This window comes from Ambystoma mexicanum, chromosome 8 (assembly GCF_040938575.1).
Source record: "Ambystoma mexicanum isolate Mex_15411 chromosome 8, UKY_AmexF1_1, whole genome shotgun sequence".
In the NCBI taxonomy this organism is placed as follows: domain Eukaryota; kingdom Metazoa; phylum Chordata; class Amphibia; order Caudata; family Ambystomatidae; genus Ambystoma; species Ambystoma mexicanum.
In genome coordinates this window covers 1,680,143,730-1,680,165,141 of record NC_090929.1, presented here as the reverse complement: position 1 = coordinate 1,680,165,141, position 21,412 = coordinate 1,680,143,730, and the positions used below count along the sequence as shown (strand labels likewise).

The 21,412-nt window shown below is 45.0% G+C and overlaps 1 protein-coding gene across 8 annotated transcripts in view; it reads right to left on the bottom strand.

The window, feature by feature from the left end:
* Positions 1-21,412, bottom strand: part of TACC2 (transforming acidic coiled-coil containing protein 2) — a 984,629-nt gene that overhangs the window by 359,635 nt on the left and 603,582 nt on the right. The window contains exon 1 of one of the 8 annotated variants that reach the window (XM_069611977.1): positions 1,923-2,202. The exons of the other annotated variants lie outside the window; for them this stretch is intronic. The gene's annotated coding sequence lies outside the window, so the exon portion shown is untranslated. Of the gene's footprint in view, positions 1-1,922; positions 2,203-21,412 lie in introns of those variants that run through there. 8 annotated transcript variants of the gene reach the window in all.

The window sequence follows — 21,412 nt, the reverse complement described above, 5'->3', positions numbered from 1 at the left end:
GGGACAGATTCCTTGTGTTAGAGTGTTTCTGTTAGTTTATTTCGATAGTCAGAGGAAATCCTCGTCAGGGTAGGGATAGTGGACGTTTATCAAACCTTTTAAAGTTAATAAAAACCCTTCACCAAGCTGTCTGCCGCACATTTCTGACCCCTCACACCTCCCACAAGTAGCCCTCAGAGATGCCCTGCTGCTCCTCCCAGATGCCACCCCATGGTACTTATCTTGTCAACTCACTTCGAGAGCCGGACGCTGACTGGAGTATCCTCCTGCTTTCCCAAATATCTGCTGCTTTCTCACACCAAAAGCATATGAGCAGGACTCGGGATTCCCTATCGCTTCTGCTCCTCCTTTCAGCTGTCTCCTGATGGCACATGACTCATCCACGCTCTTCAAGAGCCGGACGCTGATGTCACCCGCCTCCCTGCATGCCTGCTACTTCCTTTGACAAATATCACACAAGCATGACTCTCCCACCAGCAGCCCTGAGGGATATCCTGCTCCCACTGCCAGGTGCCACCCGATGGCACGTGTCCCATCCAGTCACCTCCAGAGATTGACACTGACTGGTGTGCCCTCTGCTTTATGAAATCTCTGCTGCCCCCTCCCACTGAAATCAGACGAATACGACTCTTCCGCAAGCCGCCCTCAGGAAATCAGGATTCACAGCCGTCCAAGCAGCGCGCCCTCTCATGGATTCCCCTCCTTAAACTCACACTAGAGGGCACTTGTGTGTTCACCCACCTCAAATCACTGAATGCCTCACCCTTTGAGTATGCAATACCTACTCTTCTTCCTACTCCAACTCCACTCCAGTGTAGTGCCCCCTTCGCCCCATTTCCCAACCTTGCCTTAAGCAACGCCCTCCAGCCCCTCTTAGAGCTGCTTGTGACTGGAGGGTCTACTGCCACGTGCCCACCTTTCAGCCAATGAAGTCGAACTTCGGACGAACTTTCCTCTGAAATTCGGGTGACCCGAGGTCCGGGCCTACTCCAGACTTTGTGGGGGCGGGGTGTCCGTCATACCGACAAAGAAGGCTTCATCTCCAAGAAAGCACTAGCCTTCGTAAACGAAGGACCGAGTCATTTTCATTGTTTTTCGGATCGGTAAGGACAGGCCTCTCTGAAAGATGTTCGATTATTACAGACATGGTTCGCCCTCCTTCGTGCAGCAGCTGTTTAGTGCAGGGCGGTGAATAAGCTTGAAGATTAATTAAGTTTAAGATGTGGCTCGTGTTACGGAAACTGCATTATGAAGGCAGGGATATAACGTACTGCAATTAGCCTTAGGAAACACATTCTCTGCACCAAATCGCTGTTCCGCCCAACGGATGTCCCGTGCCTGCGGTCCACAGACAACATGCCCATTCCTACATGAACTGTGAGCCCGGGATAACAAACTGCACTGCCGAGACTGCACTACTCAAGCTGACCCAAAAAAGCATGTTCCATTTCCCAGCAACCTTAAACTTCACTGACAGGGTTACCCAGCTGGATAGGGAGGGGAGAGGAGGGGGAGGGGCAGGCAGAAATGGGTCCTTGTTAATCTCCAGCCGGCCCCGCCGAAGCACTTTCCTTTTCAGCACTGCTGCACTTTTCTTTAATACATGAATGTCGTATAATTTTCAACGTGAAAGCACTTTTCATTTTCAACACTGTAGAACTTTTAAACATGGTACACTTTTTTTTAAAAAAAACATCTGTGCTCTGTGCATTGCAACACTAAAAGCTCGTAGACTTTCCACTAACACTCGCCTGCCTTTCCAATATGTCCCACTTTGCAACAGTTCTGCAGTTTCTCTGGAAGAATTCAGGGCATTCGTTTTAAGGAAAGATGAAGACCGCACTGTTTTCCACAGCACCTGCAGAGAGCCCAGGAAACCTAGAGACTAAGCACATTTAGAGGGAGTGAAAGGAAATCCGAACCTTATTCTTCCGAACACTTGATGCTCCCAGAAGTGGCTCCTGGACCGGGCAGCAGGTGCCTGCACGTGCCCCAAATCTGTGCTACCCGCAGGGGCTTCGGGTAACGACCGGGGGTAACTTCCGCTGCCGGGGCCGCGGGTCACAGCTTAGACAGCAGCGCCTAGAGCCGGTTCGGTCCATCCAGTGCGCTATTCAAGCCTTTCTGGCAGTTGGAAGGTGCCGGCCCTGCCCGACGCACAACACACGGCGGCCAAGACAACCTGCACACGCCTCTCCCTCCCCGGCCCGGCCCGGCCCGGGGATCCTAGAAAGGTGAGCTGGCGCTGCAGGTCCCGGCAGGCCTCGGGAATTTAAATCTCCTTCTGAGAGGCTGAGTCAGCCTGGGGCTGCGCGCCAAACCTGGCGCTCCCAGCTCCCTGCACCCGTCTCAGAGCAGCAGCACCCGCCCCTCACTGATAAGCTGCACCCCTCTCTGCCTCGGCCAAATGATTCCCTCACTCCCAAACAAGCGGAGTAGGAGCCTTCCACTGCCTAGGGTGAAATACCACACGCTGCGCTTAGTCTCCGGCTCTGTCTTGGCCCTCTACCATATACTGCCTTCTCCTTCTCTAATACCAATCCTGCCCCCACTGCTCCTACTGAAGGCGAATTCCATTATATTGATTTGTATCATTTGCATAGCGCCTTCCACCGTTGCTATGGTCACAACGCGCTGTAGGTTGAACGCGCTCGCGGAAGACCAGGTATGGGAACATTGGAGAGTTGCTAGTATGCGTGTGTGCATAGCGGCCAGTACGAATATATGAAGGGGAAGCCAAGTCCCTGCTCGCCACCTATGTCGGGCCGGCATACGTATGGCTCGTGAGGGGCAGCCTAGAGGGGGCATGCGAGAGTGGGATAGTCATGATGCAAGAAGCTGCATTTTTAAGGGAGAGGTGTTTTTGAGTGGTGTATGATGGCAGGTGTGTGCGGCTCTGCGGCCATGCCTCCGGCGGCTAAAGTTCGATAAGCATGGAGTGCAAAAGGTTTAAAAAGCATTGGCTGTGACTTAATGAGTGCCCCCCAGGTGCTCTAGCTACATTCACCGTTCACCTAGAATATTTGCATTAGCTCACTGTTCACCTAGAATCTTTGCTCTAGCTACATTCACTGTTCACCTAGAATCTTTGCGCTAGCTACGTTCACCTAAAATCTTTGCACTAGCTACATTCACGGTTCACCTAGAATCTTTGCACTAGCTACATTCACTGTTTGCCTAGAATCTTTGCGCTAGCTACGTTCACCTAAAATCTTTGCACTAGCTACATTCACAGTTCACCTAGAATCTTTGCTCTAGCTCCATTCACTCTTCACATAGAATCTTTGCGCTAGCTACGTTCACCTAAAATCTTTGCACTAGCTACATTCACAGTTCACCTAGAATCTTTGCACTAGCTACATTCACTGTTCGCCTAGAATCTTTTCACTAGCTACGTTCACTGTTCACCTAGCACTAGCTACATTCACCATTCACCTAGAATCTTTGCTCTAGATACGTTCACCGTTCACCTCGAATCTTTGATCTGGCTACCCTAGAATCTTTGCACTAGCTATGTTCACCGCCCACCTAGAATCTTTGCACTAGCTACGTTCACCTAGAAACTTTGCACTAGCTAACTGTTCACCTTGTATCATTGCTCTAGCTATGTTCACCGTTCACCTAGAATCTTTTCACTAGCTACGTTCACCTAAAATCTTTACACTAGCTACATTCACCGTTCACTTAACATCTTTGCGCTAGCTACGTTCACCTAAAATCTTTGCACTAGCTACATTCACGGTTCACCTAGAATCTTTGCACTAGCTACATTCACTGTTCACCTAGAATCTTTGCGCTAGCTACGTTCACCTAAAATCTTTGCACTAGCTACATTCACAGTTCACCTACAATCTTTGCAATAGCTACATTCACCGTTCGCCTAGAATCTTTTCACTAGCTACGTTCACTGTTCACCTAGCACTAGCTACATTCACCATTCACCTAGAATCTTGGCTCTAGATACGTTCACTGTTCACCTAGAATCTTTGCACTAGCTGCATTGACCTAGAATCTTTGCACTAGCTATGTTCACCTAAAATCTTTACACTAGCTACATTCACCGTTCACCTAGAATCTTTGCTCTGGCTACGTTCACCCTTCACCTAGAATCTTTGCACTAGCTACGTTCACTGTTCACCTAGAATCTTTGCTCTAGCTATCCTAGAATCTTTGCACTAGCTATGTTCACTGTTCACCTTGTATCTTTGCTCTAGCTACATTCACCATTCACCTAGAATCTTTTCACTAGCTACTTTCACCTGAAATCTTTACACTAGCTATATTCACCATTCACCTAGAATATATGCTCTAGCTACGTTCACCCTTCACATAGAATCTTTGCACTAGCTACGTTCACTGTTCACCTAGCACTAGCTACATTCACCATTCACCTAGAATCTTTGCTCTAGCTACATTTACCTTTCACCTAGAATCTTTGCATTAGCTTCGTTCACCTAGAATCTTTTCTCTAGCTACATTCACCTAGAATCTTTGCTCTAGCTACCTTCCCCCTTCACCTAGAATCTTTGCACTAACTACGTTCACCGTTCACCTAGAATCTTTGATCTGGCTACCCTAGAATCTTTGCACTAGCTATGTTCACCACCCACCTAGAATCTTTGCACTAGCTACGTTCACCTAGAATCTTTGCACTAGCTCACTGTTCACCTTGTATCTTTGCTCTAGCTATGTTCACCATTCACCTAGAATCTTTTCACTAGCTACGTTCACCTAAAATCTTTACACTAGCTACATTCACCGATCACCTAACATCTTTGCACTAGCTATGTTCACTGTTCACCTAGAATCTTTGCACTAGCTACATTCACCATTCACCTACAATCTTTGCTCTAGCTCCGCTCACCTAGAATCTTTGCTCTAGCTCCGTTCACCTAGAATCTTTGCTCTAGCTCCATTCACTCTTCACCTAGAATCTTTGCGCTAGCTACGTTCACCTAAAATCTTTGCACTAGCTACATTCACGGTTCACCTAGAATCTTTACTCTAGCTCCATTCACTCTTCACCTAGAATCTTTGCGCTAGCTACGTTCACCTAAAATCTTTGCACTAGCTACATTCGCAGTTCACCTAGAAACTTTGCACTAGCTACATTCACTGTTCACCTAGAATCTTTGCGCTAGCTACGTTCACCTAAAATCTTTGCATTAGCTACATTCACAGTTCACCTAGAATCTTTGCACTAGCTACATTCACTGTTCACCTAGCACTAGCTACATTCACCATTCACCTAGAATCTTTGCTCTAGATACGTTCACTGTTCACCTAGAATCTTTGCACTAGCTGCGTTGACCTAGAATCTTTGCACTAGCTACGTTCACCATTCACCTAGAATCTTTGCTTTAGCTACGTTCGCCCTTCACCTAGAAACTTTGCACTAGCTACATTCACCATTCACCTAGAATCTTTGCTCTAGCTACCCTAGAATCTTTGCACTAGCTATGTTCACCTAAAATCTTTACACTAGCTATATTCACTATTCACCTAGAATATTTGCTCTAGCTACATTCACCCTTCACCTAGAATCTTTGTTCTAGCTATGTTTACCTTTCACCTAGAATCTTTGCATTAGCTGCGTTCACCTAGAATCTTTGCACTAGCTACGTTCACCGTTCACCTAGAATCTTTGATCTGGCTACCCTAGAATCTTTGCACTAGCTATGTTCACCGCCCACATAGAATCTTTGCACTAGCTACGTTCACCTTGTATCTTTGCTCTAGCTATGTTCACCGTTCACCTAGAATCTTTTCACTAGCTACGTTCACCTAACATCTTTACACTAGCTACATTCACCTTTCACCTAACATCTTTGCACTAGCTATGTTCACTGTTCACCTAGAATCTTTGCTCTAGCAACGTTCACCTAGAATCTTTGCTCTAGCTACGTTCACCTTCACCTAGAATCTTTGCACTAGCTACGTTCACCGTTCACCTAGAATCTTTGATCTGGCTACCCTAGAATCTTTGCACTAGCTATGTTCACCGCCCACCTAGAATCTTTGCACTAGCTACGTTCACCTTGTATCTTTGCTCTAGCTATGTTCACCGTTCACCTAGAATCTTTTCACTAGCTACGTTCACCAAAAATCTTTACACTAGCTACATTCACCGTTCACCTAACATCTTTGCACTAGCTATGTTCACTGTTCACCTAGAATCTTTGCACTAGCTACATTCACCGTTCACCTAGAATCTTTGCTCTAGCTACATTCACTGTTCACCTAGAATCTTTGCACTTGCTACATTCACTGTTCAGCTAGAATCTCTGCACTAGCTGCATTCATCATTCACCTAGAATCTTTGCACTAGTTACATTCACCGTTCACCTAGAATCTCTGCACTAACTACATACACCTAGAATCTTTGCTATAGCTACGTTCACTGTTCACTTAGAATCTTTGCTCTAGCTACATTCACCATTCACCTACAATCTTTGCACTAGCTATGTTCACAGTTCACCTAGAATCTTTGCTCTAGCTATGTTCACCTGAAATCTTTGTACTAGCTACATTTACTGTTTACCTAGAATCTTTGCCCTAGCTATGTTTGCTGTTCACCGAGAATCGTTGCACAAGCTACATTCGCCGTTCGCCTAGAATCTTTGCACTTGCTACATTCACCGTTCACCTAGAATATTTGCTCTAGCTACATTCACTGTTCACTTAGAATCTTTGCACTAGCTCCATTCACTGTTCACCTAGAATCTTTGCACTAGCTGCATTCAAAGTTCACCTAGAATCTTTGCACTAGCTACATTCACCATTTATCTAGAACCTTTGCACTAGCTCACTGTTCACCTAGAATGTTTGCTCTAGCTCCATTCACCGTTCACCTAGAATCCTTCCACTAGCTACATTCAACAATTGCCTAGAATCTTTGCACTAGCTACATTCAACTTTTGGTTAGAATCTTTGCACTAGCTCACTATTCACCTAGAATCTTTGCTCTAGCTACATTCAATGTTCACCCAGAATCTTTTCACTTGCTACATTCACCGTTCACCTAGAATCTTTGCTCTAGCTACATTCACTGTTCACCTAGAATCTTTGCACTAGCTCCATTCACTGTCCACCTAGAATCTTTGCACTAGCTGCATTCAACATTCACCTGGAATCTTTGCACTAGCTACGTTTACCGCTCATCTAGAACCTTTGCACTAGCTCACTTTTCACCTAGAATCTTTGCTCTAGCTCAATTCACTGTTCACCTACAATCTTTACACTAGCTACATTCAACATTTGCCTAGAATCTTTGCACTAGATCACTGTTCACCTAGAATCTTTGCTCTAGCTACATTCAATGTTCACCTAGAATCTTTGCACTATCTACATTCAGTGTTGACCTAGAATCTTTGCTCTAGCTCCATTCACCGTTCACCTAGAATCTATGCACTAGCTACATTCAACAGTCACCCATAATCTTTGCACTAGCTCACTGTTCACAAATCTTTGCTCTAGCTACATTCAATCTTCACCTAGAATCTTTGCACTAGCTACATTCACTGTTGACCTAGAATCTTTGCGCTAGCTACGTTCACCTAAAATCTTTGCATTAGCTACATTCACAGTTCACCTAGAATCTTTGCACTAGCTACATTCACTGTTCGCCTAGAATCCTTTCACTAGCCTCATTCACTGTTCACCTAGCACTAGCTACATTCACCATTCACCTAGAATCTTTGCTCTAGATACGTTCACTGTTCACCTAGAATCTTTGCACTAGCTGTGTTGACCTAGAAGCTTTGCACTAGCTACGTTCACCATTCACCTAGAATCTTTGCTTTAGCTACGTTCGCCCTTCACCTAGAAACTTTGCACTAGCTACATTCACCATTCACCTAGAATCTTTGCTCTAGCTACCCTAGAATCTTTGCACTAGCTATGTTCACCTAAAATCTTTACACTAGCTATATTCACTATTCACCTAGAATATTTGCTCTAGCTACGTTCACCCTTCACCCAGAATCTTTGCGCTAGCTACGTTCACTGTTCACCTAGCACTAGCCACATTCACCAGTCACCTAGAATCTTTGTTCTAGCTACGTTTACCTTTCACCTAGAATCTTTGCATTAGCTGCGTTCACCTAGAATCTTTTCTCTAGCTACGTTCACCTAGAATCTTTGCTCTAGCTACGTTCACCTTCACCTAGAATCTTTGCACTAGCTACGTTCACCGTTCACCTAGAATCTTTGATCTGGCTACCCTAGAATCTTTGCACTAGCTATGTTCACCGCCCACCTAGAATCTTTGCACTAGCTACGTTCACCTTGTATCTTTGCTCTAGCTATGTTCACCGTTCACCTAGAATCTTTTCACTAGCTACGTTCACCTAAAATCTTTACACTAGCTACATTCTCCGTTCACCTAACATCTTTGCACTAGCTATGTTCACCTAGAATCTTTGCACTAGCTACATTCACCGTTCACCTAGATTCTTTGCTCTAGCTACATTCACTGTTCACCTAGAATCTTTGCACTTGCTACATTCACTGTTCACCTAGAATCTCTGCACTAGCTGCATTCATCATTCACCTAGAATCTTTGCACTAGTTACATTCACCGTTCACCTAGAATCTCTGCACTAACTACATACACCTAGAATCTTTGCTATAGCTACGTTCACTGTTCACTTAGAATCTTTGCTCTAGCTACATTCACCATTCACCTACAATCTTTGCACTAGCTATGTTCACAGTTCACCTAGAATCTTTGCTCTAGCTATGTTCACCTGAAATCTTTGTACTAGCTACATTTACTGTTCACCTAGAATCTGTGCCCTAGCTATGTTCCCTGTTCACCGAGAATCGTTGCACTAGCTACATTCGCCGTTCGCCTAGAATCTTTGCACTTGCTACATTCACCGTTCACCTAGAATATTTGCTCTAGCTACATTCACTGTTCACTTAGAATCTTTGCACTAGCTCCATTCACTGTTCACCTAGAATCTTTGCACTAGCTGCATTCAAAGTTCACCTAGAATCTTTGCACTAGCTACATTCACCATTTATCTAGAACCTTTGCACTAGCTCACTGTTCACCGAGAATGTTTGCTCTAGCTCCATTCACCGTTCACCTAGAATCTTTCCACTAGCTACATTCAACAATTGCCTAGAATCTTTGCACTAGCTACATTCAACTTTTGGTTAGAATCTTTGCACTAGCTCACTGTTCACCTAGAATCTTTGCTCTAGCTACATTCAATGTTCACCCAGAATCTTTTCACTTGCTACATTCACCGTTCACCTAGAATCTTTGCTCTAGCTACATTCACTGTTCACCTAGAATCTTTGCACTAGCTCCATTCACTGTCCACCTAGAATCTTTGCACTAGCTGCATTCAACATTCACCTGGAATCTTTGCACTAGCTATGTTCACCGCTCATCTAGAACCTTTGCACTAGCTCACTTTTCACCTAGAATCTTTGCTCTAGCTCAATTCACTGTTCACCTACAATCTTTACACTAGCTACATTCAACATTTGCCTAGAATCTTTGCACTAGATCACTGTTCACCTAGAATCTTTGCTCTAGCTACATTCAATGTTCACCTAGAATTTTTGCACTAGCTACATTCACTGTTGACCTAGAATCTTTGCTCTAGCTCCATTCACCGTTCACCTAGAATCTATGCACTAGCTACATTCAACAGTCACCTATAATCTTTGCACTAGCTCACTGTTCACAAATCTTTGCTCTAGCTACATTCAATCTTCACCTAGAATCTTTGCACTAGCTACATTCAATGTTCATCTAGAATCTTTGCACTAGCTACATTCACTGTTGACCTAGAATCTTCGCACTGGCTCCGTTCACCTAGAATCTTTGCTCTGGCTACATTCACTGTTCACATAGAATCTTTGCAATAGCTACGTTCACCTTTCATCTAGAATCTTTGCTCTAGCTAAATTCACCGTTCACCTAGAATATTTGCATTAGCTCACTGTTCACCAAGAATCTTTGCACTAGCTACATTCACTGTTCACCGAGAATCTTTGCACTAGCAACATTCACTGTTCACCTAGAATCTTTGCAATAGCTCCGTTCACCTAGAATCTTTGATCTAGCTACATTCACTATTCACCTAGAATGTTTGTTCTAGCTACATTCACCGTTCACCTACAATCTTTGCACTAGCTCACTGTTCACCTAGAATCTTTGCTCTAGCTACATTCACAGTTCACCTAGAATCTTTGCACTAGCTCCATTCACTGTTCACCGAGAATTTTTGCACTAGCAACATTCACTGTTCACCCCGAATATTTGCAATAGCTCCGTTCACCTAGAATCTTTGATCTAGCTACATTCGCTATTCACCTAGAATGTTTATTCTAGCTACGTTCGCCGTTCACCTAGAATCTTTGCACTAGCTCACTATTCACCTACAATCTTTGCTCTAGCTACATTCACCGTTCACCTAAAATCTTTGCACTAGCTCCATTCACTGTTCACCGAGAATCTTTGCACTAGCAACATTCACTGTTCACCTAGAATCTTTGCAATAGCTCCGTTCACCTAGAATCTTTGATCTAGCTACATTCACTATTCACCTAGAATGTTTGTTCTAGCTATGTTCACCGTTCACCTAGAATCTTTGCACTAGCTCACTATTCACCTAGAATCTTTGCTCTAGCTACATTCACCGTTCACCTAGCATCTTTGCACTAGCTCCATTCACTGTTCACCGAGAATCTTTGCACTAGCAACATTCACTGTTCACCTGGAATCTTTGCAATAGCTCCGTTCACCTAGAATCTTTGATCTAGCTACATTCACTATTCACCTAGAATGTTTGTTCTAGCTACGTTCACCGCTCACCTAGAATCTTTGCTCTAGCTACATTCACCGTTCACCTAGAATCTTTGCACTAGCTCCATTCACTGTTCACCGAGAATCTTTGCACTAGCAACATTCACCGTTCACCTAGAATCTTTGCACTAGCTCCATTCACTGTTCACCGAGAATCTTTGCACTAGCAACATTCACTGTTCACCTGGAATCTTTGCAATAGCTCCGTTCACCTAGAATCTTTGATCTAGCTACATTCACTATTCACCTAGAATGTTTGTTCTAGCTACGTTCACCGTTCACCTAGAATCTTTGCTCTAGCTACATTCACCGTTCACCTAGAATCTTTGCACTAGCTCCATTCACTGTTCACCGAGAATCTTTGCACTAGCAACATTCACCGTTCACCTAGAATCTTTGCACTAGCTCCATTCACTGTTCACCGAGAATCTTTGCACTAGCAACATTCACTGTTCACCTAGAATCTTTGCAATAGGCGAATCAAAGACAAATGGAATGAAGAGGGCTAACAAATCTTGAAGAAGGGGACACCATCAACCCCGAAACGCGTCGAAAAAATATTTGTCACTACTTCCTATGAACATTACATGTCAAAAGGCAATTCTGTAGAAAGTGTGATAAACACATTGTATGCCCACAAATTATATTGTGTCTGAATTGAATGTGACTTCAAAATAAGTATGTTTATGTTATCATGTTCAAAAATACAATAACATAAAGATCTAATATCGAATGCATTGAAAAGTACACCCGTAACTTATGATTTGGAGCCAAATTAAATTGATGATCACCATCATTTTTATATTAGCAGTGTCTAAAATTGTTTTCTTCCACAAACCTCTTCTTTTCTTAATGAAACTTACTGTTAACATTGTATAAAAACTTTGATTGTTTTTACAGTTGTAAGGGTGTGCAGGGGACGGGAGAGTTCCACAAATTTGTGGACAATCTGTTGCTTTTACATAGGTTAAAACAACCCAGTGTCAAGGTTGTTATTCTCCCCGGGACCCCGCTAATTTTCCATAAATTTTACAAAAATCTTTAACTTAGGTGTGCGCTAGGCAACACAAAAATTGGACTGTAGGGATACAGAAACAGCCCCCAAGTGGAGGGGTTGCCAGGGAGGCAGTGCAGCTGTGCAGCTGGCAGGGGGGAGACCTGGGCCTGAGATTAGAGGGTAGCCAGGTGACCAGTGCAGTTTCACCCTGCGAGCCATGCTCAGGGGGCCTCCCGTACGCAGCAACAAATCATGGGTCGCGCCACACACTGGGCCGGCCTAGGTTCCACAGTAGCGCAATACGCACAAATGTGCTGCTGCAGCGGTATGAAGCACACTGCACTCTGAGAAAGATATAAATACGTGTTTTAATGCATTATACAACACACTTTCTGAGAAAAATTGGCTAAAAGGCCAGAGCGTTTGCAATTGTTTTGCAGGGTAACACCAATTAAAAATCCAATACCAACAGTGCACATGAACATTAATGCTTTAATTAATATAATGCTTTGCTATTAAAGGGTGTGTTGTGAATGTTGTATGATCGATGGAATGTGTGATGGTTGCACGGATAGTCAGAATTTGTATGGACTCGCGTGTGCCTCCTGATTAGGAGATGGTAGCTAACAACAGATCCTTAATGAGAACTTATTCTATGTACTAAACTAAGTGTTGATGAATTAAGGTACCAAAAAACATTGTGGATGTACAGTACGATTGTGCTTAAACTTAAAAGTATTTTAGAATCTTGCAGAAAACCAATAATACATATGATAGATCATGTATATTTTTTTTACTGAAATGTGTATTATAAAAAGTAAATAAACTGATATTTTTTATATAAATTGGAATTGTATGTTATGATTTAATAGATACTAACACATACGACTGGGCAGACACGAATGGTTTCGGGGAAGCAAGTGACCCTGTGAATAAATTATATTGTGTTGTTATTTAAAGAGGGCTGTTCAAAAGTGGTCTATATAAAAATGTCCTCTAGTCTCTCTGAGGTTTGTGCGTTGCTATTAAAAATGCCATACAACAATGAAAACATGTCCAACTGGCTGCACAATCCAGACCAGTCTAGACACGTAATAACATATTACAGTAAAGCATGCCATGCCACATTTAGACATACCAGACTGGTTGCAACAAAATGCCAGTCGAAGCAATGACACTTATCATGGTTATTTTATCACAGATGCCCAGAAAAATATGCAATGCCGCAGTAATAAATTGCTAGACTGGCAGCACCCAAATGCCAGTCTAGCCAGGTAATTACACTTAGCAGGACTGCTTTATCAGAAATACCCAGTTAAAAAAGTCAAGCCAAACTAAGACATGATTAGACTGGCTGCACCAAAATGCTTCTCTAGCCACCAATACCATATTTCATGCCTGCTTAGCCTGGACATGGATGATCATTGACATTTATCACCCAATACTGTCTCACTCCCCCCCCCCACACATCCACTTGCACTCCCACCCACGGCCCCAAACCCCAATATCAGCTTCTAGGTCCAGAATGACCTCCACTTTTCCTTGTACCAGAGCTTGCGTATGAGGCTCCTTGCCTCATAGGTAAGTACTGGGATGAGGAAGAGGGGAACTAGGAGTAACGAAGACTACAGGTAACTAAGCCAGGCATTACCTTCATGTCCCTCTACCTCATCCCAGTACTTGTGTAAGAGGCAAAGTGCCTCATGCACAAGTACTGGGACGAGGAAGAATAGGGCTAGGGTAATGAAGATTACCAATAAGTAACCAGGTAGTGGTGCAACACCATTGAGCTGACTGAGCTTCACCCCTCACCCCCTAGCCCTCCCCACAATTTTGGGTTATGTTGACTCGACCTGTTTGACCTGCAGAGCAGTTGCTGGACAGAACAGGACACCAATGTTAAACGGCACCTGGGTTTCGCAGTTAACAAAGGCCCAGAAATTACTAACGTAAAGTATTTCACTGTTAGTACCTGCATTCAAATCCATAATTCATTTGGCAATTGAAATCTTGATGTTGGTTTAGTACTTGCATGCCAAGGAAGTGACTGAAGGGTAGAGACCGCTTATTCTCACAGCAGTCCATAAGTGGGTTCTTTAAGACTTAAAGAAGAAAGTTAACTGCCTGTAACATTGAAGCAGCACTAGAACAGTCTCATTAGAATGCATAAAGAAGTTAGATGCCCCCACACAAATAGGTTTATCCCTCCCCCACGGCCTGTGAATTTAGCATCTGTCCCAACATTTGAAGCGTTAGCACCCCCGTAAAATGTATGTTTTGTTGTGCCCCTTATCTCAAGCACACACATCATTCACCATACACACACACATGCACACCCAGCCATGCATACATTTAAGTGTGCACCCTTTCACCATACAGGCACACCCAGGCAGCCAGCCATACATTTAAGTGTGCACCCTTTCACCATGCAGGCACACACCCAGGCAGTCACCCATTAATTTAAGTGTGCACCCTTTCACCATACACTCACAAAGGCAGACACCTATACATTTAAGTGTGCACACCATCATTCAGGCACACCCAGGCAGCCACCCATACATTTAAGTGTGCACCCCTTTGACCATACACTTGACATGCACACTCAGTCACTCATACATTTAATTGTGTACCATTTCACTATACACTACCACAGGCAGCCACCCATACATTTAAGTGTGCACCCTTTGACCATATACTTGACACGCACACCCAGTCACTCATACATTTAATTGTGCACCCTTTCACTATACACTCACACAGGCAGCCACCTAAACATTTAAGTGTGCACTCTTTCACCATACATTCACACAGGCAACCACCTACAGATTTAAGTGTGCTCCCTTTCACCATACACGCACACCCAGGCAGCCACCCCTACATGTAAGTGTGCACCCTTTCACCATATACTAGACACGCACACCCAGCCACCCATACATTTAATTGCGCACCCTTTCGCCATACACTCACACAGCCACCTATACATTTAAGTGTGCACGCTTTCACCATACACTCGACACTCACACTCAGCCACCCATACATTTACTTGTGCACCCTTTCACCATACAATCACACAGTCAGCCATCAATACATTTAAGTATGCACCCTTTCACCTTACACGAACACACACACACACACACACCTCATGGGTTTGAGGGGGGCCCTATCACTTAAAACAAAAATCTCTTTCAAGTCTCTCCGACTTCATAATGAAATTATTTTCGTTAGGGACAGAACTATAATGGAAATCATTTCTTTATGAAGGCAGAGTGACTTCAAAAAGAAACAATTTATTTTTTAAGTCATAGAGCTCCCCCACCCCATGATATGGAGGCCTCCAGCCTAGAGGCTGCCATGTCATGGGGTGGGGGGAGCGCTCGGACTTCAAAAAGAAATAGTTTCTTTTTGTAGTCACTCTGCTTTCATAAAGAAATTATTTCTGTTACCCTGTAACAAAAATAATTTATGAAGGCAGTGACTACAAAAAATGTATTTAAAAAAAAGATTTCTTTTTAAAGTGCAAGGGCCTTAACCCCCCGCCCACTTAAGTCCCCCCTCCCTCAAACGTCCCCCCACTTAGGGTCCCTGTTACGCCAGTGGGTATTTGATGTAGCATAGGGGTCTGCAAACTTTGATTCCCCATGTGTTTTGAACTACAACTCGCATTAGCCATAGCCAACTAAGTGTCAATGATGAGGGATCATGGGAGTGGTAGTCAAACCGAATGCAGGGGCGCAGGTTGCAGGTCCCTGAAAGGAGCTTGGTATGTGCTACGTGTGCTTTACACAAAACAAGAATTGTAGCAGGAGCGCCTCAAATATGATGTGAGATGCACTTCATTACAGAAACTAGTGTGGGATGGGATGGAAACATGATGATGGGACAGTAAATTGCACCAATGTTTCTCTTTTTCATGGTGTTAGGGAGAATTCTCAAAATGTGCCAATTCCTCTATACCTTAGAGACCCCCAGCTCTTTTGCTGAACTTTGGGACTCTGAACGTTTTTATTCTGTTTATTTTATGTGTTTATTTTCTTTGGATATGGAGTTTTAGACAACTCCATAGGCATCATCTTTTTCTTGTGTGTCACACAGCACCTTCAGTGCAGTGACACAGGGATGTCTTTCAGACGTCCCAAGGTTTAAATACCTTCTCTGGGACTGACTGTCTCCCAGTGAATGTATTTTTAAATTGACTTTTCTAGTCTTTTTAAATTGCTAGACCCAGCACTCCCTGCTTTACAGCAGAGTGCTGGAGGGAATACCTAGTGTTCCCTATGCCTAGGACACTCGTGTAGCCCTCAAAAGTGACCCTTTCCTCAGAATGGCTGGTGGCAGTGGTATTACCATGATTTCCCCGACCGCAACCCCTTTAAACGCTCCGGTAGATGAAATCCACCAGAGCCATGTTTTTCGAGTTGGCGTCTGAGCCCACTCTGTAAATACAGGTTCTGATCGACTTTTTTCGCCATTTCTTTTTGGAAAGGTCCTTCTAGTGTTTGTCTCTGCGCGCCAAACCAGGTTTGGTCCCTTTGTTTGTTTGCCTTTGGCGGGTTTCAGTGCTGAAGCCCCCCCCTGGCGCCTGAGTGTCTGGGGTGGACAGGATGTGAGGGAGGTGCCCGAAACTCCCTGTGCTTAGTCTCCTAGGAGACCTGAATGCACTCTGGCGTGATTGGCTGGCTGATTGTCCGGCAAGGGCAGCCACATGGGAGAAAACTATTTAAAAGCAGGTCTCTGGGACTTAGAAGGCAGAGTCGACCACTGGAACGAAAGAACCGAAGACGAGCTAAAGGAAGACGACTGCTGAAACTACTGGACTGTTGGTTTGCCCGGTGAAGCCCTGCTGCATATCCGAATTGCCTGAAACTCCCTCGACAGAGAAGCCCCTTTAAGGACGACTTCTTCCCTTGAACTGGTGTGAACAATCAACTCGCAGGCCACCTGGAAACCGTCTCCATACTGGTCGAATTTTCTTCAGGGTGCTGTTGAAAACCGGATAGCCTGTGAGAAGGATACCAGATTGTGGACTTTAAGGCACTCACACCTTAAACCGACATTTTGTCAAGCGTGTGGATCCGTCCCTGTGCAGTGCAGGAACCTCCCGACGTCGTCCCTCTTTTCCCTACGACTGAAGCTCAGGAACAACAAGATCTCCAGGAACAACTGCCTCAGTTACAGCTTTTCTTCATTCAAAAGATACTGTGCAAATGCGCTAGAGAAATCCTTTTTGCCGCGGTGAAAGTTTGTGAAACTTTCCCAACTTTGGAATCTTGTTCGCACCTACTCCGACATATAACTCTTTTTCGTGAAAACTACTTCTAAGAACATTGGCAAACACTTAACCGTTTGCTACAAGAACTGTGCGATCCTATCCAAGACACTGATCCATTGACTTTGGCCCAGGCCTCTTGAATTGAACTGCCTCTTGTAGTGAAGTGAAACTATTTGTCCTGCCTATGAAAGAAATTGTGTTTTGATTCTTATAACCTTTGTCTTTTTACCCCTTTGGAAAGTTACTGACGTGTCATTTTGCTCCCACTTCAGGGGAGCCTAACTTGTTCAGAAACGTATTGGTTTGGTACTGTAGTGTATTACAGTGTGATATTGAGCTGCTTATTGTATTGCTAGTGGAATGTTTTCTAGATGACTGTGTAAATAAATGAATATTGTTTTACCAAGAAACCTTGAGTAAGTGTTTGTTTGAACCACTGTGAATGCAAGTCCTTTGTCTAACACCTTGTACTGCTCACATCCCTTTTGGGATAAGCCTGGCTGCTCAGCCCTGCTACCACACAACTGTGTGAGATTGTGCTTACACCTGTAGTCTTAATTGTGTGTAGTGTTCCCAAAGGGTAGTGCATGTAATTCTGCCCTCTAACACACACATTGATATTTTGGGTGACAGGGAGGTAAAGTTATTGGCGCATAATCCCACTTTTTCAGTCTCAGTATTCCACGATCAATACCCTAACCAGCCCACCTAAGCCTGGAGATGGGAGGGGGAGCGAATTGTGCAAAGAAAACCTGTTTCTTTGTTTGTGGGACTCTGGGTCTCCCACTGTGTGCCATAGAGACAAAGAAGGCCAGCTATGACCTGGGCCTCCCATGCACCACTCTGGCATTGCCACTACACTCTGGAGCAGGCTTGCCAACTTCATTTAATATGGGGCCTGAATGTGAACCTTCTGAGTCACCAAGTGAAGAGGTGAAGCAATCCCACATCCGGAAGTGACATGTAATGATTTACTGACAATGACAAGGGCCTGCAAGTGTTCACTCTCCCAAATAATAATAAAGTCTGACACGTGCAGGTGCTGCCGTCAGATTACAAGTGCAGCCTCGTGTGACTGGTGGGTGGAGTCATGATATGATAGGATGTGGCATTTATAACGCGCCTATACACACGTGTTTCAAGGCGCGAGAGTAATATGAGCTACAGTCTCACATGCCCCTAACAGCTGTGTACCAGAGGTGGCAAGGCCAGCTCCGTGGGCCACACATCCCGGCTGCCACGACGCCCCATGAGCCGTATATCGGGCAAGTTCCGTCGAGAAGCCACCTGCTGCAAGGAACACGCTTCACAGAATCATAGTGAGTGCCAGTAGCGTTATAGCCTTTTTAATAATGATACCTAAATAAATGGTACTCATTTGTAGCCACTGAATAACAACGAAAAGCAGATGCAGCGCTGCTAGAATCCAAGGTGGGATGGACTCACTGCACTGGCAGAAAAGGAACGGCTCAACCTGGGAAGCGTAAAGCCCGCCAGAGCTTTTGATGCGGGCACAAACCACTGCCTACTTTTCTCCTCTGACACCACTGCTTCAATCACACTCATGTTTCTTAGAAGTATGCGGAAACAGAGCTCCGTAATCGTGCGTTTTAATTCCTGCACTTCTGCGCTCATATCGTGTTGCATTCCTGCACATATTGTAAATGCAGGCCTGCGAGTGCTCGAAGCCAGGACACTGTTGTTTATTTCACACCTGGCCAGGGTACATTTGAGACACCTGTAAACTCGCCCACAGTCGACTTATTATTTTCAAGACTTAGACACCCCCGCACCCCCCGGGAGCCTTTGGGATAATCCCACCTGTGTGTAGAAACTATTCGGCAAAGGCACGTGCACTCCACACAATCAGCGTTAATACTTAAAAAAGAGCTGCAACTTTTCACCATTAATGAAAATACCGCGTATTACAGATGCAATTCTGAAGAAAAGAGACAGGTGCGGGGGCTGGGCAGGGGGGGCTTTAAGATTTGCTTCCCTTTAAGCCTCCTAGGGATGCGGCCCGGGTCCTTTCCACCACCCACAGGGCCTCGCGGAGACGTCCGCTGGGCATAAAGGCCTCAGGCTCTTCCTAAAGGCCACCGTTTCCATCCTTGGGGAGGAGCGGGGAAGAAGGGTGAGACAAGCAGACCCCCTATGGCCATAACGTCATTGTAGTTGCAACGACTATTACACCCACAGAAGTTCAGCGCAGGGATTGTCACAGCCCCTCTTACACGTCTAGCTCAGCCAGTTCATGTCCCTGCTGCAGAGCTGGGTGTAACCCGCATGCCATCTGCGGGGGCTGCCCTCTACAGTGCACTCTATGTGTACAAGGGCAGCCCCTAGGGGGCGTGCTGAGGTAAGCAACCCTTCGCCCCGCCCCCACAGGCTGAAGTGAAGCCGCAGACAGTCTTGCAAGCTAGCCTAAAGCTTGGTTGATCCAGAAACCTTAGTGTTCTGGCAGGGAACTCCCCAAGTGTTCACCTAGCGCCAGTGAAGTTCTCTGAGACCTCGAGAAATGTAGTCACATATCAAGGATCACTGGCTAGCTGGACACTAGCATAATGTGCCTTTTGGGCAGAATATACATATCGTTTTAGTTTTCACCAATTTATCACCACATATATGTCAGCCACAATGAATGCTTCAGATGTGTAGAGATGAGGGTTGGCATATCGAAGGTAGGTCTCGATAGATCCCGTGTGTTTAGCTGCACTGCCCACTGTCCCGGTTAGCAGCCATTTTAGGGTCAGGCATGTGATAATATTAGTGTATGAGTTTTTGGGTCAGGCGCTGGGATTCACTCTGACAGTCTCCATTGTCGATTAATTTTGACCCTCCCCAACCATGTTCATCTATCACCAATCATAGTGAACCATGGTTGACAATCAACAGACTATGGTCAACCATTGTCAGACCATGGTTAATTTGCCAGACTATGGTTGACCATCGCAAAAGTAATGAGTCTTAGCTGGAAGGTTTTGAATGAAACAAAAACCACTGCACAACCTTCCAAGCCACTGTTTTTCAGCCTGCCAAGCCACTTCCGAGAAGGAAAGGGTTAAATGCAAGCCAGGCTTGGGCTCGCCTCATAGGGCAGCCAACACAAACTGCTATGATATATCCCTTCTCCATGAGACCACAAGCAACCAGACATCGTTCAGCTTCATTGGGTGTCGTCAATAGGGAAGATAGCTCAGGGGCAACATGCTCGCCTTGAAAGCAAGACCACACGGAGCACCACAGGTTCGATCCCCGGGTCAGCGCTTAGAAACCTCTGGGTATAAAGCGCGATATAAATAACCTATCATATCATAGCTTGGGTCTAAACATAACCTCTGGCATTGCTCTGGGCAACCCTCTAGACCACCATTTTCAGCCTGCCATGTAATTAGGGAAGGGGAAAGACCATATGCAAATTAGGGATGGTCCCACTGCAAAACAGGCAACTGAGCCCAGACACATCCTTTCCATACAGGATCGCAAGCGACTGCAAACATGGTTTAACCTCATAAGGCATCATCAGTGAGGTGTTGCTGGAGTCTCTGGGCACAGAAGGCACGGGACCCATTCCTGGGCATACCCGTCCCACTTGGGCTGAGTATGCAGAACTAAAAGAGTTTATAGCCAGAAGGTTTTAAATTAATCGACAACAATTACATCGATCAGGGTAATCCAGCCAGACAACAGTTTTTTTCCGTCCGTCATGCCACTACAGCAGGGGAGGGAAAAACCATATGCCAATCAGATGTGGTCCCGCCCCAGAGTATGCTTAACCATCAGCAGACTGTGGGTGTTGCCTGCATATGAACCAAAATGAGGTTCTGAGCGTCGGGGGAAGGGGGACCCTTGGGGGGTTCTGCAATCAATAGAACTGCTGGAGGAGCCCACTTTAGCCAGGGAACTCTCATGTGCTTTGCTGGCAAAAATACCCCAAACGACGGAAATTAAAAGACTGAATGGCATATGTGACTGAATTCAGGCTGTACGAAAAGTTCATGTTACCAAAAATTCGATCAAATATGCCATTCAAACTCATTATAGCAAACAAGGGGGAACAGGGGGTGCAGGGGTGTCCCACGCTCCCGTTGTTCACTATAATGGGATTGGGGGCTGTGGGGGTGCCCCCACGTAAATCAATAAAAAGATGTATAAAAAAAGAAAAGGAAAGGGCCCTGCAGCACTGGCTCCAAAGCACGTAAGTGCAGTCAACCGGTGTCGCAGGGAGTCAGGGGAGTCTGCGGCAGCACCAAAGCAGGAGTGCCACAAATAGGTAAGTGGTGGGGGTTGGGGGGGTGAATTCCTAATGTATGGATTGTTT